The following is a 17,706-nucleotide window of genomic DNA, read 5'->3' on the forward strand; positions in this document are numbered from 1 at the left end:
ACCTGAGACTGTCCATGCAGCAAGTGGCAGCCAAACCAGAGCACTGTGCTTGGAGCCAGCCCCCGCGCCTCTCAGAGAAAGTTAATATCCAGCGGAGAAGACAACTGAACTGCACCAGAGGTGCTGTGGCTGCACCGGGGATGAAGACAGGTTCTCAGTGATCCCTATTTCTGGGTGTTACAAGGAGGGCAAAGAGGGCTTGGTGTAAGTGTTAGCCTGGTTGTCTTCCGAGCAGGTGGTCTGCGTTCAATGCCTGAGTTTCTTCCTTCCCTTCTGTTTACAGCTCAGTTGGTTCAGTGGAAGGAACAAGAAAGAGCATGTTGGTTTGTGGGGTCTGCTTTGCTGGTTTTCAGCTTTCCAGTGCTGGCTGAGGAGGAGAGTGGGCCAGGCTGGTGGGTGGCTGAGCCAGGGGACAGACCACACCAGTGGGAAATGGTGGCATGACAATGACTTGCATTTACTCCAGCTAACTAAGTGCAGTGCCAGGTTTGTGGTGGCTGCTGGTGGAGGGGAGATAATAGAGATTAGGAGGGGCCCCTCTCTCAGTAAAACAGTGTCTGGCTGAGTGGGAGGAGATTGCAGGAGGGTTTCAGCCACAGCCTCCCTCAGAGCAGCTGAGCTAAACACAGCAAACAATTCCCCTTTGGCTGGGTCCACGGGGAGGACTTTGAACCAGTGGGGGATGCAGGCCAATTTCCAGACGGTTACTCTGAAGGTGAGATACTCTTTGTGAAGCTCCAGAGGGCCTCATTCATTCAGCGTGAGGAAAAGTCCCACACTCAGGTGTCCCTGTGGATAAAAAAGGCCCAGTCCTTGAACAGACAGAGATTTACAGCCAACACTCACTGTACCAGGAGGTCCCACTGAAATTTCAACTCAGACTGCACAGTTAAGAATTCTGAGTGTTGCCCATTACACCAGGCAACCTGCAACTTAAGCCTTTTCTGGACAGTCTTGGGAGGCCGGCACCATGTACTCCTTGGCTAGCCAGACTGTCATGTGCACATTCCTTCTGAGAAAGGTCAAGTTGCTTCCACAAATGTCTCACAATTTTCCACTGGTAAACAGCAAAGTGGTGGAGCACTTGGCTGCAGCTGAAGAAGTCCCAAAATCTCCTTTTCACAGGGTTTCCTGAAAAGAAATATCTTTTCAGCTCCCTCTCCAGTATGTGGGGGGTTACACTAGATGTTTGAACTGGATTTAAACATTTAACATTTTCCTCTGCAAATGTACCAGCCCAAAATGGGGGGAGACTGTTTTGGAATGACAACAGCAGAAAGGGATCTAGGGGAAATAGTGGACCAAAATCTAAATATGAGCCAACAGTGTGATGCTGTTCCAAAAAAAGCAAACATGATTGTGGGATGCATTCACAGGTCTGTTGTGAACAAGACACAAGATGTCATTCTTCCTCTCTACTGTGCGCTGAATCGGCCTCAGCTGGAGTATTGTGTCCGGTTCTGGGCACTTCACTTCAAGAAAGATGTGGAGAAATCAGAGAGGGTCCAGAAAAGAGAGACAAGAATGATTAAAGGTGTAGAGAAAATCATGAATGGTGTGGAGAAGGTGAATATTGAAAAGTTATTTTCTTGTTCCCATAATCCAAGAACTAGAGGACACCAAATGAAATTAATGGGTAGTAGGTTCAAAACTAATAAAAGAAAATTTTTCTTCACAGAGTGCACAGTTAACCTGTGGAACTCCTTGCTGGAGGAGGCTGTGAAGGCCAGCACTCTAACAGAATTTAAAAAACAGCTTGATACATTTTTGGAGGTTAGGTCCATAAATGGCTATTAGCCAGTCGTAAAGTTTGGTGCCCCTAGCCTTTAGTCAAAGGCTGGAGACAGATGGCAGGAGACAAATCGCTTGATCATTGTCTTCAGTTCACCTCCTTTGGGGCACCTGGCCCTGGCCACTGTTGGCAGGCAGGATACTGGGCTGGATGGACCTTTGGTCTGACCCAGTATGGCCGTTCTTATGTTCTTAGAATGTGACCTATGAAGACAGGCTGAAAGAACTGGGCTTGTTTAGTTTGGAAAAGAGAAGATTGAGGGGGAATTTGAAAGCGGTTTTCAGATATCGGAAGGCGTGTCATAAGGAGGAGGGAGAAAACTTGTTCTTTTTGGCCTCTGAGGATAGAACAAGAGACAATGGACTTAAACTGCAGGAAGGAAGGTCTAGGTTGGACATTAGGAAAAAGTTCCCAACTGTCAGGGTGGTCAAACAGTGGAATAAATTGCCAAGGGAGGTTGTGGAATCTCCATCTCTGGAGATATTTAAGAACAGGTTACAGAAGCGTCTATCAGGGATGGTCTAGACAGTATTTGGTCCTGCCATGAGTGCAGCGGCCTGGACTCACTGGCCTCTCGAGGTCCCTTCCAGTCAAAGTATTTGATGATTCAGAGCCAACCAGGTGAAAAAGCAATGCTCCAGGTGAGGTTTGAACTCACAACCTCAGCATGTCTAGGGCAGTACTGCTCTATAAGTACTGTGCGCTAACCCATTGCGCCACTGGAGCTGTGTTTTAGAAAGGACCACTGTGACTTAGGGGTCAGGTCATATTTCAGCAGCAGGACCTGTTTGGACAGGTCACAGCCCCTCACCTCCATCGCATCCATGTTGCCAAATGCCGCTATGGCCTTGGGACCCAGTGGGGGAGTCACAGAGCAGAATCTGTCTGGGGGGCCAGTGTAGGGCAGATCACAAACCCTCTCCCAGGCTGTGACATGGCATCAGGATCCTTCCCCCTCTTTACACTGGGGCAGCAGCTTGGGGCCCATCCACACTTACCCCCGCTCAGCCCCCTTGGCTGCCTCTCCTCCAACTCCAGCTTGTGCTTCTGCTATTCCACACAGCTGCTGTGTATAAGGCACTAAAAGGGCTCCTCCGCTGAGAGGAATAAGGGGATTTAGAAAGGAGTTGGGTCCTTTCGAAAAGGACCCCCGTGTAGCCGTGCTGAGCCACGTGCTTTGGAAAGCAGCGCTTTCGAAGTGTTGCAGCTGGAAGCGTCCTAATGCTAATGAAGTGCTGAATATTCAACTCAGCACTTCATCAGTAATCTTCAAAATGGCCATCTGCATGGGCATTTCAAAGTTGTGGCCAAGTGTGGCTAAAGCCCAAGTGGATGGGAGAGCCGTCCCCCACTCACATGAAACCAGCCTCCCTGAGTGAAGGCAGCTCTGTGAGTGGGAGAAGCCAGGTCAGTCGGGGGAAGCTGTGGTGTGCACCTGGGGAGAGAAAGTTTAATAAAACCCCATTTGTAAAACCCCTGAGGGCTGGGACAGAAAAGGGAACCTGGGGAACAAAGGTTTGTTCAAAGGGGCCAGAAGATCAGTGGCACAAGCAAGAGTGAAATGTGGGGGTAGGTCAGGGTCACAAACAGCTTATGTTATTTCTTATGATCCAGGCACACGGACAGTCCAGACAGAATGCACAGCACTGGGGCAAGTGAGGTGGGAGGAGGGTAGATTGGTGGAGTCTGATCTGCACACTGCAGAGGGGACAGGAAGTGAAAGGGGGTTTTTCGTTCCTCTCATCCTCAATGTCCTGTCGACGGCAAATCCAGCTTCCCTCGGGCATAATGTCTGTGCTGGGGAACGGGAAGGGGTTGTTGTGGGCAGTCCATCAGAGTGGGTCGGCCCCCACAAAAGCTCATCACTTGATAAATTAGTTTGGTTGTCCTTAAAGTGCTACAGGACTGCTCTTTGGCTGATGACACAGACGAATACAGATACTTCCATGTCAGGACCCACCACTGAAGTGAGGGGGCACCAAGGCTTAACTGGGTAAAGCACCTGCTTTGTAAACAGGAAGTTGTGGGTTCAACTCCCTGTGGTGCTTTAATAGACATCTTAAACAATGTTCTCCTATGTTTGTCTGGGGAACCACAGAGCCCTCCCTTGGCAATCCCAGTCATGGCTGGGGAAGGCAAAGGCTGATGGGAGAGGAGCATTGGGAAGAATCCAGTCACAGGCAAGAGCTCAGGCAAAGGCAGGTGTAAGAGGTGTTGGGAAGGTGGCTCCTCCGGATGCAAGAACACAGGCTGATCCTCCCAGCCCTCTGGTTCTCTGGGGCTGTCTGCAGGGGCAGGAGAGGGAGAGTTACTCTCCTCTCACATCCCTCTGTTTGTCACTGACAAAACGCAAACAAGTTAGGAGAAAAGTCCGAGAGAGGCTCTGTGGCTCCCCTGGTCATAGACCTCCCAGGTAAGTGGAGATTAGGACAGCAGCACCCAGTGGTGCCTGGCCAAATCTTTCTGGCTGCCTCTCACCTGCTTTGCAGCACCTCTGGGCTGTGCTGGAGCATGCAGAGAGCTGAAGGAGGTGGCTGCCACCACTCTGGAGGAAGAAGTAACAAACACTGACAGGTGGACAGCTGAGGTGGCTGCAGAGTGGGTGTGGGCAGCATGGGAGGAACCCCAAAGCCCTTTGTCACTTTCCCACCTTGCGGTTGTGCCCTGGGATTGCTGTTTAGTCTCAGCCTGTGGCCAGAACGATGCCATGCGAGAGGGAGGGAGCCACACACCTGTCTGTGGTGCTTGTGGTACCCGAGTGGGAGAAAGGGAAAGATGCTCAGTCCTGCCCCACACCGCTCACACAGGGGAGGGGAACTGTGGTGGGAGTGGCAATAGCCTCAAGGGGCTCAGAAAGAGCCAAAGGTGGTAACTTGACCCTGTCACTGTCTAACATGAATCAGGGTAAACAGGGCTGCCAGGCTGGTCCAGGGTTGGTCTGAGACTGCCCAGAACCCAGCAAGGGTTTCCTACAAATTTCCTACACCTCATTAGCATAAGGTCACGTGATTTGGAGTCCAGAAGATGCTCTCCCAGACTCCTGAACATCATATAGAAGCTGGGCCCCTGAAAATTTTTGAGAAGAAGGGGCCTCTGGAAGGGCTCCCTGGGCCACGCTTCTACATGGCATTTTGGAGTCCGGAAGAATGGTCTTCTGGACTCCAAATCATGTGATGTAATACTATTGACGCACAGGGAATTTGTATCCGTACCTCATAGCACCTTTCGTTCCATGTATTAGCATGGCACTTCTGAAGGAAGTGACCTGTGTAGAAACCGCCTGTGAGTCACCCTTTCTAGTAACTCAGGAACATTTGGGGGAAAAAAGCCCCAAGTTTAACCCAAACTGAAATGTTTCAAGGATTCCCAATTTTTCTACCATACTTCAGTACAAGCAATTGCTGTTAAAATTAACAGATATTACAAACGTAGAGGTATTTGTCGAGTGCACCCTATGCTTGCAATAGATTTATTTCAAAATATGAAAGAAGCATCTTTTAAAAACAAAACACTTTGATATTTGCATAGGGTCCTCATTCCAGACAAGGTCACATTGCCATTAAGGATTGTTGTGCATGATGATTTACTGTTAAATACTCTAAGAAGTCCTACAAGGCTCTGGTTCCCACTGAAAAGCAGAAAACAGAATGTATTTTAAACCAAGAGGGGCTAAAACCCCAAAAGCAGCTCAGTTATGGACACAACATTCTAAGGATTGTTAAGTGTCGTGATTTACTTTATAATCCTATAAGAAGGTCAGACAGGGCTCTAATTTCCAATGAAACAGGAAATAAATGGACTTTAAGCCAAAATGAAAAAAATAACCCAAAGAAAAAAGGCCAGTTGTGCAGGCATCTTAACTACCCCCACGCCCCACTCCCCTTCCCTTCAGAAAAGGAGAACAATGGGGGTGGGTGGGTTAATCAACCTGATAATTACAGACTTTTTTTGAACAAAGAGTTAAAATGGTATAAAAACTTCAGGGTTGTGGAGCCAGTTCTCTTTTCAAGAGAAACTGTCTTGAGCTGAGGTGCTGTTGGAGCTCAAGACCAGGTCTGTGGCTTGTTTTTAAATAGTCTTTTAACTCTCTCTGAACTCCCCTTATATAGTGACACAATAGGGTCATAGAAACATAGAATCTTCTCTTTTTTAAGTCACCCCATCTCAGCCTAGCAATGTGTATGCCCAGAACAGAATCCATGGTTGAAGAAAACATAGCTTTCTGCAAAACCACACATTCATCTCCAATGGTCCTGGACCTTTTTCTTCAACAAGGAGTACGGCCGAGAGCACCCGAGGACCTCTAGATGCTTCCTCATTCGGGGTCACTTCTTCAAAGGCTCTTCCTGGGGTTGTTTTGACTTTGTAACTCTTGGCCTTTACAAATGAGTGGCCCTGCCCCTCACCAAAAGCTTGGGCACCATCCGGTCACACAATGATCCTGGGGCCAAGTGGCTCGGGTGTGGAAAGAGACACTTGTTGCAAAAGAGTCAAATCCCATCTCTTTCCTTGCCATCAGTATCCTGCCGTCCCCTGCAGTCACTGGGTGAACCCAGGAAGTGAGGCAGAAATGGGGCAAAAGAGGAACTCAAGCTGAAGGAAGCTGCAAACATTCCTCCTGCCTCCCAAGGACACTTGCTATCACAGCAATAGCTGAGAAAAACATCTCCAATATTGAGGTGATGGCCTGAAAGCCTCATTAAACAGCTGCTGAAGTAGCTCAGTTGGGAGAGTGTTAGACTGAAGATCTAAAGGTCCTTGGTTCAATCCCAAGCTTGAACAGAGCTTCTCCAAAATTTGGCCAGAGAGCAATTAGTGACTGCTTGGGGCCTTGCTGCTGGCAAATGCTCCTGGAAAGGATATTGTTGGCACTATTGGGACACCAAGGTGCTAGCGTGCTCTTCCTTTCTTCTCTTGCTCTTCCTCAGCAAGGGGAGGAAAAAAGACCCCATTGTGCCCAGTATGATCCAGCCAACTTCACAGATCTTGCTGAGTGTTCCCAAAAGTCCACTGCTCAACCCGATGAGTGAGTGAAAGGCAGATCTGAGGCCCTCTCACCACCACTTTCTGCAGGTTGGCCCATTCAGGTGTCACAGCAAATGCCACACTGGTGGATGGCATTGCAGGGGAGGGTCAGAGGAACACAGCCGAGATTCTGTGGTGCACTGGTAATCACAGAACTCTCCAAGCTGAAATCAGCAAAAAACACAGTATGTCATTTGTGTCCTGGCCTGTTTTCCTGCTTCTATGGCTGGCCTGGAGCCGGGCATTCCCTGCCCCTATGAGTGCCAGCAATCAAACAGTCTGCGGTACCTTTCAATGAGACATGGGAACACTTTTGTAATTAGTGAAACAAAAAACATCCACCAACAGTAGTTGTTCCCTTTGCTGCACTTAGGTGCCTGTATGCTGTTGATTTCTTCTCTTTGAGGCAATAAGAAGCAGCTGGCTCAGAAGTTGCTGAGCTCGCCCATCTTCCTTGAGATGTGAGATTGCCCCCCTCCACTTGATACACCCTTTGAGGTGGTGGGCCGAGAAGCCTTTAAGGACTCTCTTTTCTTAGTTTCCAGCTTTAAGCTGCTGGCTGAGGAAAGAGTGGCCAGGCAAGTGGGTGGCTGAAAAAGGGAAGGAGGTCTGACAAACAGGAAATAGTGGAGTGACAACAAAGTCCACAGCCCCTTGCATATTTTTCCAGCCAACTAAATGCAGCACCAGATTTGTGCTTGGTCCACAGGGAGGGATTTGAAGCAGTAGGGAACGTAGGCCATTTTCTGGGAGGTTCCCCTAAAGGTAAAATACTGTTGATGGAGCTCCAGAGGGCCTCGCTCATCCACTAGGGGTAAAAAGCCCCAACTCAGGTGTACCTGTGGAGAAGAAAGGCCTTGGAGAGACAGAGATTTAGAGCAAACCCCACAGATTTGAAATCAGATTGCAGAATGCGGAGCTCTGAACACTGCCATTATGCCATGGGACCTGCAGATAAACAATTTCTGGGCACCTGTTACTCTTTGGAGGTTGGCACCCTGCATACCTTGGCTACTGATATTGGCATACATGCATTCCTTCTGAGAAAGGTAGAGTTGCTGTGGTGGGGTTCAGGGGTCCCCATGCACTGCACCCTGGCCATAGGCAGGAGTGACTCTCACTCAGCAGGTAGAATAGGAAGTTTATTAGGTGACAGAGGCCCAGTTTCTCACAGAAGAGTCAGTGCAACAATCAGAGAAAGTCATTCCATCCCGTCCAGGGGAGAGGAGCCCGAGGGATGCCCCTCTGAGGTGCAGCTTCCCCCTTGCCCGGCTGTCTGCCTTCCATCTCCCTCTCCCCTTCAGCTTCTAACTGCCCCCTCCGATTGAAACCCAGCTTGGCTCCTTCCTCCTCTTTGTTCAGGGCAGAGGTGTTACCTGCCAGCCTAGGTTATAGCCCCAGGGTCATCCTTAGCTGCTGGGAGGTGCTCTGCTTCTCTCACACACATCCAGCCTGAGTCTCACACATGCACTCCTCCCACTCCATCACACTTGCCTCTACAGCATAACCAAACTTTCACCATTTTCCACTGGTATAGAGTACAGCTTCGTGGTGGAGCATTTGACTGCAGCTGAAAAAGTCCCAGGTGCTCCTTCACAGATGGTTGTCTTAAGGGAAATAGATCTTCATCTCCAGTCCATTTGGGGTTTTCCCTGGATGTTTGAAATAGATTTAAACACTTATCATTTTCCTCTGCCAATGTACCAGCACTGAGCAAACCTATCCTTCAGCGGAGATCAGTTCCCAGCCTGCAAAGCTCAGGGTTCTGTTCCATTGAACACACGAGGGTACTGTACATCACAGATATGCAGGGCCCTGCTCACAGTGGCCTGTGCTGGGCAGGAGAACCAGGCCCAAAGCCAGGGGGCTCAGGAATCTAACACACAAAGGCTACTTGGTTCAGACTGAGCTCACAGCACTTTGGCTTCATCACACTCGTCCAGCAGTGTCAGGGCCCACCCCAGGCACAGGAAGAAGCCTGTGTCTCTGACCAAGAAACATTCAACTGGCAGGGGCAGAGCTTCCGGAAGCCCCAGAAAAGAACCCAGCCCAGGACCAGGCAAAGCCCTCCCACAGTGGGGGCTGCAGAAAGGACCAACACATCTCAGAAAAGTCACTGACAGTTCCCAGCTGCAGAGCCCCATGCATTGGCCCAAGCAGCAGTAGCAGTAGGCATCCTTCAGTCTGCACAGACTATGGATCGCGCCCTTTAAAGTTTCAATGTAAGACTTCATTTACAGCGTCTATTGTGACTATAAAGACCCACACGAGAGTGACAGTCCTTGCTGCATCTCTTGCAGATGTAGTGGGTGTCTGGCAAGTCCTTATTGTGCTTTCTGTGTGCCCGCTTCTCCTCTGCTAGCTGTCTGATCTTCAACTCGCCCTTCTGAAGGCCCTTGTGTAACCCCTGCATCCATCTGCTGCGGTCATCTGCTAGTTCTTCCCAGTTGTCCAGCTCGATGTCTACCTCTTTGAGGTCTCTCTTGCAGACATCTTTGTAATGCAACTGGGGGCTTCCGGGGGCTCTTTTGCCAGAGGCTAGCTCACCATACAGGATTTCTTTTGGAATCCTTCCATCGTTCATCCTGTGGACGTGGCCAAGCCAGCGGAGTAGACGCTGCCTGAGGAGGGTGTGCATGGTTGGGATTCCAGCTTGCTCGAGGACGGCTGTGTTGGTCACTCTGTCCTTCCATGATATTCCAAGGATGCGCCTGAGGCAGCGCAAGTGGAAGACGTTCAGCCTCTTTTCCTGGCGGTCATACAGGGTCCAAGTCTCGCTGCCATAAAGGAGGGTGCTGAGGATGCAGGCTCTGTAGACTTGCATTTTGGTGTGAGTGTACAGCTTGTTGTTATTCCACACTCTCTTGCTGAGTCTGGACAGAGTTGTGGCCGCTTTTCCGATCCTCCTGTTCAGCTCAGTGTCCAACGACAGGGTGTTAGTGATGGTGGACCCGAGGTAAACGTACTCGTGGACAACCGCTAACGTATACTTGTCAATGCTGATTGATGGGGATTCAGCAACATCTTTACCAAGTACATTTGTCTTCTTTAGGCTGATGGTAAGCCCAAAGTCCTTGCACGCTTTGGAAAACCGATCCAGCAGTTTTTGAAGCTGGTTTTCTGTGTGAGACACTACAGCAGCATCGTCTGCGAACAGCATGTCTCTCATGAGGACTTCTCGCACCTTAGTCTTAGCCTTCAGCCTTGCAAGGTTCAACAGTTTCCCATCAGCTCCTGTGTGCAGCAAGATGCCCTCTGTTGAAGATCCAAAGGCATGCTTCAGGAGGAGTGCGAAGAAGATCCCGAACAATGTCAGAGCAAGCACGCATCCTTGTTTGACGCCGCTCCTGATTCTGAAAGCATCCGATAATGCGCCGTCATATTGGATGGTTCCTCTCATGTTTTCGTGGAACGACTGGATCATCTGGAGTAACCGTGGAGGACAGCCTATCTTGTGCAGCAGTTTGAACAGACCATCCCTGCTGACCAAGTCAAAAGCCTTCGTCAAATGCTCTGTGGCAAATACTGGACACCCATCTCCAGATATAGGGGAGCTGCTGTCCTGTGTCAGGGCTCCATGGTGATGGGGGGCTGTGCCCCATGGAGAGACACCAGAGGTGGAGGTGCAACAGCAGAGATGAGGGGCAGCAAAGGAGAGGGAGCCCCAGAATCTCCTGGTGGGGGTGTGTGCTGAGAAAAGGGACTGTGAAAGCTCTCACCGGGGGCGGGGGTCAGGAAATGCAGCAGGGGTTCCTGGCAGTGGGGCTGCCATGCTGGGGAAAGGGGCAGCTGTCCCATGGAGGAGATTCCCTGCAGCAGGAGCTGCCTCACTCAGTTGTGGCGTAAGACAAGAGAAAACAGAGCTGAGGTCTCTGAAGTGTAGATCCCGGCTGTTTGAAGTCCCTGCTCTGCCATCTTCACCAGCCCTCCCAACGGGTAATGCACACCAAAGTGAGTCTGGCAGCATTTGAACTCACACCCTTTGGATGATTGGCCTTAACTCAAGGTAACCACACAGCACAAAACCGCACAAATGCAGCACTTTAAAGACTAACATGACAATCCATTTGGTGATGAGCTTCAGCTCAAGGTGATCACGACAGCTTAGAAGGCCAGAACGTTTTCCATTGCACCACACAACTCTGGCACACAGAGACTAGGGACACCCAGCATATGAGCTCCCCTCTCTGACTCTCCTGGCTAAGAACCATCCATGTCCCTCTCCCTTTATGTACTGGGACAGACTTGTGCCCTTCACTCCACAGTGACACACCTCTGGGCCCCAGAATTCAAGGGGTGGGTGTGGCAGTGACATCACAAGGGCTTTTTTGCAGAGCAGTCGCTGATTGGTTAAAGGAGGTGGGGAGGTGATGACCTCACAGACAGTGCAGAACAATGGCCAGGTGGGACAGGCTGTAGGACAGGGGCCATCTCAGAGTCCCCCCCAGGGCTTTGCTGCAGGGAGTCTTTTTCTTGAGAGCTCTGCCCTGGAGGCTGGGGAGAGAATTCAGGGTGAGGAAGATGAGCGTGAGGAGAAGCCTCCTTGGTGTGTTCTCCTTCCCCACCACTAACTGCGCTGGATGGCAGACGTCCCTGTGGGGAAGGTCGAGTCTGATCCAGCTGGTGCTGGGCAAATTGAAGGCAGGAAAACAACAGCTTAAGGTTCTGCAATCCCCCCCTGTACATTGAGAGCCTTCTGGGGGGCAACCGAGAAGGAGGAGGAAGGAGGCACTGCTCTCACATTGCCTTGGAAGAAAAGTGTGGCAAATGGAGTGGCTATTGGAGAATGTGGGTATCGATCCCACTACCTCTTGCATGCGAAGCAAGCGCTCTACCATTTGAGCTAATTCCCCTGGCTGTAGGGACAGATTGTGCCCCAGCCCCCTCACTGTTGAGTCCCTATGTCCTGCAGCTCCCTGGCTCCTTTCCTAAGACGCCACTTGTAAGACCCGTTCCTACCAGCCAGCTGGCTGAGCTGTTCAGACAGTGCTGCTAATAATGCCAAAATGACGGTTTCCAGCTCCAGGTGAGCCCTTGGGGCATCTTGACTTCGTGGCCTGGCTGCTCTGGACAGGGAGGTTCCTGTGGCTTTGTAGTGCCTGGTGTCCTCTGCACATGTTCTGGGGGCTGTGTCCCCTCCCTGGACTCAGCTTGATTAAGCTCCGTGGGCAGCTGAGGTACATGGAACGGGTGACTCTGTGAACTGCAGAGGTCTGTAGCATGCGGTGCTTTGGCAGATGCTTCATTTCTGAGAGCAGCTGCAGTGGAGAGTTAGTGGTCTGTGGGAGGAGGGGTTTCCACTGGGGCATATTTTTAAGCTTTTACTGAATAACCATGTCTGTGATTTATTTCTCAAGCCTTTTTCAGAGTGTCCCATCTGGGTGTGTTTAACAGCTGGAGCTGGTAGAATGGGTGATTAAACAGAGGTTCTGAAATGGGGAGTTAATATTCTTTTTAGAATGACGTCATATGAAATAATCATCAGACTCATTGCTCCCTGTCAGTTATCAGCTGCTTAAATCTGATTGTCTTCCATACCTATGAGCTGTTCCAAATGTGTATTTATGGCAAGGATGTTTATCTGTACCCATGAGGCAAATCTACACATGACCCCAGCATTGGTGTTACCCATAAAAAATTCTTTCCGCCCCAAAGGAAATTCCACCAGCCCGAGGATGGGCAATGTCCAAGGGAACACAGATGTGGCCTTGGTTCTCTGGTGGCTGACAAAGGAAGGGATGAGGGCTGCAGAGGTTGAGGCTCGTGGGCTGCTGCCCTCCCCCAGTGGCCAGACCACTGGACGGATGCAGTACAGAAGCTGTTATTCTGGATACTTCTGCAGAAACCTTTTCCTCCCTGACCTGGCATTGAATGGGGGGAGGAAGGTGTGGACTGTTTGATGTTACACCACTAAAGGGGACAATGCTACTCCTCTTGCTTGACACCTCTCAGATATTCATGTGATTTTTCTGGCCAAGTTTAGGAAACTGATTTATTCATCCTGATGCACTCCCCTGTGGGAACAAGAGCCCCCAGAGTGCAGGTGGGCGCCTCCACTTTGGTCTTCATTCCAATTCCTCTCTTGTGGAACCTCTCTGCTAAGAAGTGAGCCCAAAAGGCCTTCTGAGCCACACTCAGAGAGGAGGAGGAGGTGGTTAGAGTCTTGTTTCAACCAGCTGGCAGTTTACTCTGCTGCTCTACAAGCCTGCACCAAATCTTTGCAATTGGGGTCTGTAATTTGATGGCTCTCACCATTTGACTGTCAACATTTTCTCCCTTTCTTATTTCTGAAAAAAGCTTTTGAATTTAGGTTGTACAGTATTGGCACAGTCTGCCCTTTTGGGTAAGAAGCTGAGAGGGAAGGCTGCTTCCAGTAATAAGGAAGCTCACACAAAGGTATTCAGTAGCAGACTATTAACAGCACCGTCCCTGGGTGGGCTTGAATCACCATCTTTCCGGTTAACAGCCACAGGACCACCACAAGAGCTGCAAAGCCACTTGCCGGCAGAATACTCACCCTCTGCCAGTCTCAGTGCAGGATACTCACCAGACTGCATGCTGGGTGAAGCCTTCACAGCTGAGTGGCGTGGTGTAGCAGAAGTGTGCTGTGCCCATAACCCAGTGGTCAAGGGATGAAAATGGTTCTCTGCTAGCTGTAGAGACTTTGAAGATACCAGCCTGCCCCACTTCTGCTGCAAGTCTGCATCAAAAACTTTGCAATTCGACTGTTTTGGCAATTTTACCCTCCACCTCGTCTTTCTTCTTATTAATAAATGCAAAAGGATTGGCCCAGTGGGCTCTTTTGGGTAAGATCTTCTGGGTACCTTGACCTGGGGCTGTGGCAGGTCCTTTGGAATTGGAAGAACCTGTGTGGATTTGGTGAGACTGGTTTACGTCTGTGTAAGGAGGATACGGGCTGTGGCACAAGGGAAGCTGGGGTGTGCAAGAAAACTGCTTGTGTGACTTCCTGCTGGCCAGGCTGGCAACAGATGTGCTCTTTGTGACTGATTTGGTGCCATGTGGGGAGAACACCCAGTGCTGGGCTGTAAGCAGCCCTGTGTAGCAAAGGGGTGTTGCACCCCCATCCCCAGAAGAAGGGGATGCCTGCTGGAGGCCTCAGTGGGTGAGCCCAGAACACCTGTGCCCAGCCCCACAGAGACTGACACAGGAGACAGGACATGCTGATGGCAGGACCCAGGGCTCACTAAAAGGGTGGCCTCTATGCCAAGCAGAGGAGCCTGGCTGAGCCGAAGACCATACACCCAGGTGGCTGATTGGCCAGAAGGGCCCACCTGCTGCTTTGACATGACCCCAGAGGTGGAGATGACCCTCCTGCTTACCTGCTACTCAGAGGTCCTGGACTGACCTGAGCTCTCTGCCCCTCTATGAAATCACTCCAGGGAAGGTCCTGATTTGCTGGCTGCCAGCTACCTGTGCATCCCAGACCGACCCAGGGGTCCAGGACCAGCCTGAGCCTACAGCTCTGCTGTCACTGCACTAGCCCAATGACGTAGGCATGCCCGACTTTCCAGACCTGATGGCGGCATCTTACCCAGAAGACATAGAACTGCCCAACCTCCCAGATAACACGGAGTGGGACCTTGAGACAAGGGAGGTGGAGGTAGGAAGCAGCCGGGGGAACGCCCCATCAGAGCCCATGTCGATGTGTTTTGGGGGATCCCCACTGACCAGAGCTGGTGTGCCTGTGCCCCCTCCCCATCTCCTTTGCCTCTCCCAACCCAGAGTGCCTTGGTGGTGTGCTTGGGGCTGTACCCTGCCTCAGGGAAAACCCACTGGCATACTGTTTGTACCGCTCCAATCCACCCTGCCCCTGGCCCAGGGCTCTTATATTGTTTGGACTGCCCCGCCCTGCTAACAAGCTGCTGAGGCTGATTAAGCGCCGCCCAGCCCTGCCCCAGGCCCAGGGCTTCTACACAGACTGGCTGGGTAGAGGCTGAGGCTGACTAATGGACTGCCCTAGGGCTGGGGCTTCTAACTTGACTGCCCACCTGCAGCCCTGTTAAATGGGACTGGGTCCCATGGAGACTGCTGTCTCCCCAGAACCAGGCAGTGCCTTGGTTTGGAGAGGTCTTGTGGCCTGCTCCACCCCAGAGGGGGGCACATGCCTGACCCAACCTCTACACCCGGTTTGAAGCAATTTGCCCTGGTTAGGCTCTCTCAGCTGTGCCCAGAGTATCCTCCTGTCTTACAGACACATGAAGAGAGAGAGAGATCCAGTGTATGGAGAGGTTCCTGGCCCCCCTATCCCAGTGACCCCTGCCTGCCTTGGGGACAGGGGCTTCTCGGCCCAGGTTAGGGAGTGTCGGCTGGGATATCTCGGCACAGCGAATTCAACACACTGCATGAGTCCAGGAAAGGTGGTATCATTGCACGTGGGCTCTCCCTGGGCCCTCTTCTCTGCAACAGTGAGGTCCTGGGTGTCCTCCTCACCCCGGCTGCCACCCTCAGCCACCCCCTCCCAGACAGCCACCCACCCAAAGCTCCTCCTTCACAGGCCAGCTCTGCGCCTTGGCTGTGCGGGGAGGAACCAATGGTCACATGGCAGCTCCACCCAGGCGCAGCCAGTGTCTCCCAGGACAGGACAGAGCAGGCCCGGCTCAGGCAGTGCTGCTGCGTTAGCTCAGTGGGTTTATTGAGGACACAGGCACAGCTGACAGCAGGGTCACTGGAACAGCCTGGCCCAGAGCTCCTGGCGCAGGGCTGGGAGCGTCTCACCAGGGAAGAACTTCCCCTTCCCAGTTCCCAAAGGCCCCATTGTCCTTCTCGCAGAGCGTGGAGAGCACGTGCAGCATCCCTCGGACACTTGCCTCCACCGTCAGTAGAGCCTGCGGGGGGGAAGCAGAGTTAGGGGGGAGCCTGCCCTGGGACTGACTCAGGACACCAGGGGCCCACAGGCAGGGTCCAGCTGGCATTCCCTTGAATTGTCCCACACCCGAGTGGCATGAATTTTCTCATGTGTGTCGAGGTGAGGGGGTGCAACACGCAGCTGACGTGTGACTCATCCCCTTCACCCTGGTGCACATAACACAATTCATGTGGTGGGAGTGCGGCCAAGGGGTCTGAGTGGGGGATGGGCTCCGGGCTGGGACACAGGGTTGGGGTACAGAAGTGTGAGGGCTCTGCCTGCGAGTTTGGGCTTTAGGGAGTTTCCAGAAATTAGGGATTCGGGCTACCAGAAGGGAGCTCTGAGTGTGGAAGATGCTCAGGACTGGGGTGGGTGTGAGGATGGGGGTCCAGGCTCTGAGCTGGGGTGCTGGAGTGGGTTTAGGCTCCGGGTTGGGAGTGGGGTGTAGAAGGGGTCCAGGGTCATGGCTGGGAGTTGGGCTTTTGGGTACATGAGGATACTGGGTGGAGATCACAGATATCACCCCCATGGAAGTACCTGTGAGCTGGTGCGCATGACGACCAGCTCCCCCTCTCCAGATCCTCACAGCAGCAGCTCCGCTCACCTTCACTCTGGGATGCCAGCAGCTTGAGGAACCAAGCAAGCGGCAGCAGGAGGTTGGAAGCCCAGGGCACAGCACTGAATCCCTGAGGGCATCTGAGTGGGACGCGATCCCTCCATGTAGGGCAGAGGTGGAGGGCAGGGTGGGTTCCAGCGTAACCATCACCCCTACAATGAACATCTGCCCCAACATGTGGCTACCACTGGCCTCTCCCAGCGAGATAGCTCACTGGTCAGAGCCGGAATTCCCCATGTGTGTCTGCACAGCACCAGGGTGGACAGCGACAATCAGGATCCCGTCTCCGCCGTACCCCAAGGCCTGGCACTTGGTGAGCATGTTCAGAGCAGCCTGCGGGCGAGATGCCATGAACAGAGACAGCAGAGTGTGGGGGAGGGAATGAGCCCTATAGGAAATGACTTGCCCTTCCGAGGGGAGGGACGGGAAAGGCTGACAAGGAAGTGAGGCGGCATTAATTTTAATTTTGTCTTTCCATGTGCAGAACAAATTTTATGTCCACTGAGACATGTGTGGATGGGCACCGCCAATAAAAACACATGCTGCCGGCTGTGGGTGCTCAGCTAATCAGCTGGGCAGCATTTGAATTTCTCCTGGATGGCCACTCAAGCACTCAGCTTCTGGGAAGCACTCGTGAGAACAAAACACTCCTGTGGGCTGCACTCTCTCATGCTCTCAATGATGACAGCAACCACAGAGATGCGGGTATAGCTGCCCTTTGATGAGACACTGATGCTGAGGCCTCCAGTGAGCTGTGACAGGTGAGCACACCTGAGAGCCGTGCTGAGGCTGCTCTCGGTTATGCAGGGTCTGGTTGGTTAGGGAAAAGTGGAAAAGAGACATGGATGCTCCTTTTGGTTTTCCCATAACTTTTCCGGATGCAGTGAGGATCAGGCCCCCCTTCAGTTGAACTGGGGATGGTCTCTAAATGGGGTTTGCCCACCCTTAGAAAGGGGTAGAGTTAACAGCTCCTCAGTGACCCTTCCCTGAGCTAACACTAGCTCGACTGGCGCTGAGCTGCACCCGGCCCATCACTGCATGGGGATTTCTCTGGCGGGAGACAGGCACAAGAGAAAGTTCCTCACCGGATGGGAGCTCTGATCTAAAGCTGTGACCTTCCACGGCTGTAAGTGGTGTTGTACGCAGGGGAGGGAGAAAATGGCAGTGGGTGAAATAAGACTATCATACTTCCCCTTTATAAAGCTATGGTATCCCCACGTCTTGAGTACTGTGTGCAGATGTGGTCTCCTCACCTCACAAAAGATATATTGGCATTAGAAAAGGTTCAGAAAAGGGCAACTAAAATGACAAAGGGTTTGGAAGGGGTCCCACATGAGGAGAGGCGACAGAGACTGGGACTTTTCAGTCTAGAAAAGAGGAGAGTGAGGGGCGATATGATAGAGGTAG

The 17,706-nt window shown here is 51.8% G+C and overlaps 3 non-coding genes across 3 annotated transcripts; 1 reads left to right on the forward strand and 2 right to left on the reverse strand.

The window, feature by feature from the left end:
* Nucleotides 1-2,425: 2,425 nt before the first annotated feature.
* On the reverse strand, nucleotides 2,426-2,518 carry TRNAI-UAU (transfer RNA isoleucine (anticodon UAU)). The gene is given in 2 exon segments: nucleotides 2,426-2,461; nucleotides 2,481-2,518. It is a non-coding gene; the product is annotated as a tRNA-Ile (tRNA).
* A 3,983-nt stretch (nucleotides 2,519-6,501) lies between these two features.
* TRNAF-GAA (transfer RNA phenylalanine (anticodon GAA)) lies at nucleotides 6,502-6,574 on the forward strand. Its single transcript has one exon. It is a non-coding gene; the product is annotated as a tRNA-Phe (tRNA).
* A 5,023-nt stretch (nucleotides 6,575-11,597) lies between these two features.
* On the reverse strand, nucleotides 11,598-11,670 carry TRNAA-CGC (transfer RNA alanine (anticodon CGC)). Its single transcript has one exon. It is a non-coding gene; the product is annotated as a tRNA-Ala (tRNA).
* Between the last annotated feature and the right edge of the window lie 6,036 nt (nucleotides 11,671-17,706).

This window comes from Carettochelys insculpta, unplaced genomic scaffold (genome assembly GCF_033958435.1).
Source record: "Carettochelys insculpta isolate YL-2023 unplaced genomic scaffold, ASM3395843v1 scaffold_0035, whole genome shotgun sequence".
In the NCBI taxonomy this organism is placed as follows: Eukaryota; Metazoa; Chordata; order Testudines; family Carettochelyidae; genus Carettochelys; species Carettochelys insculpta.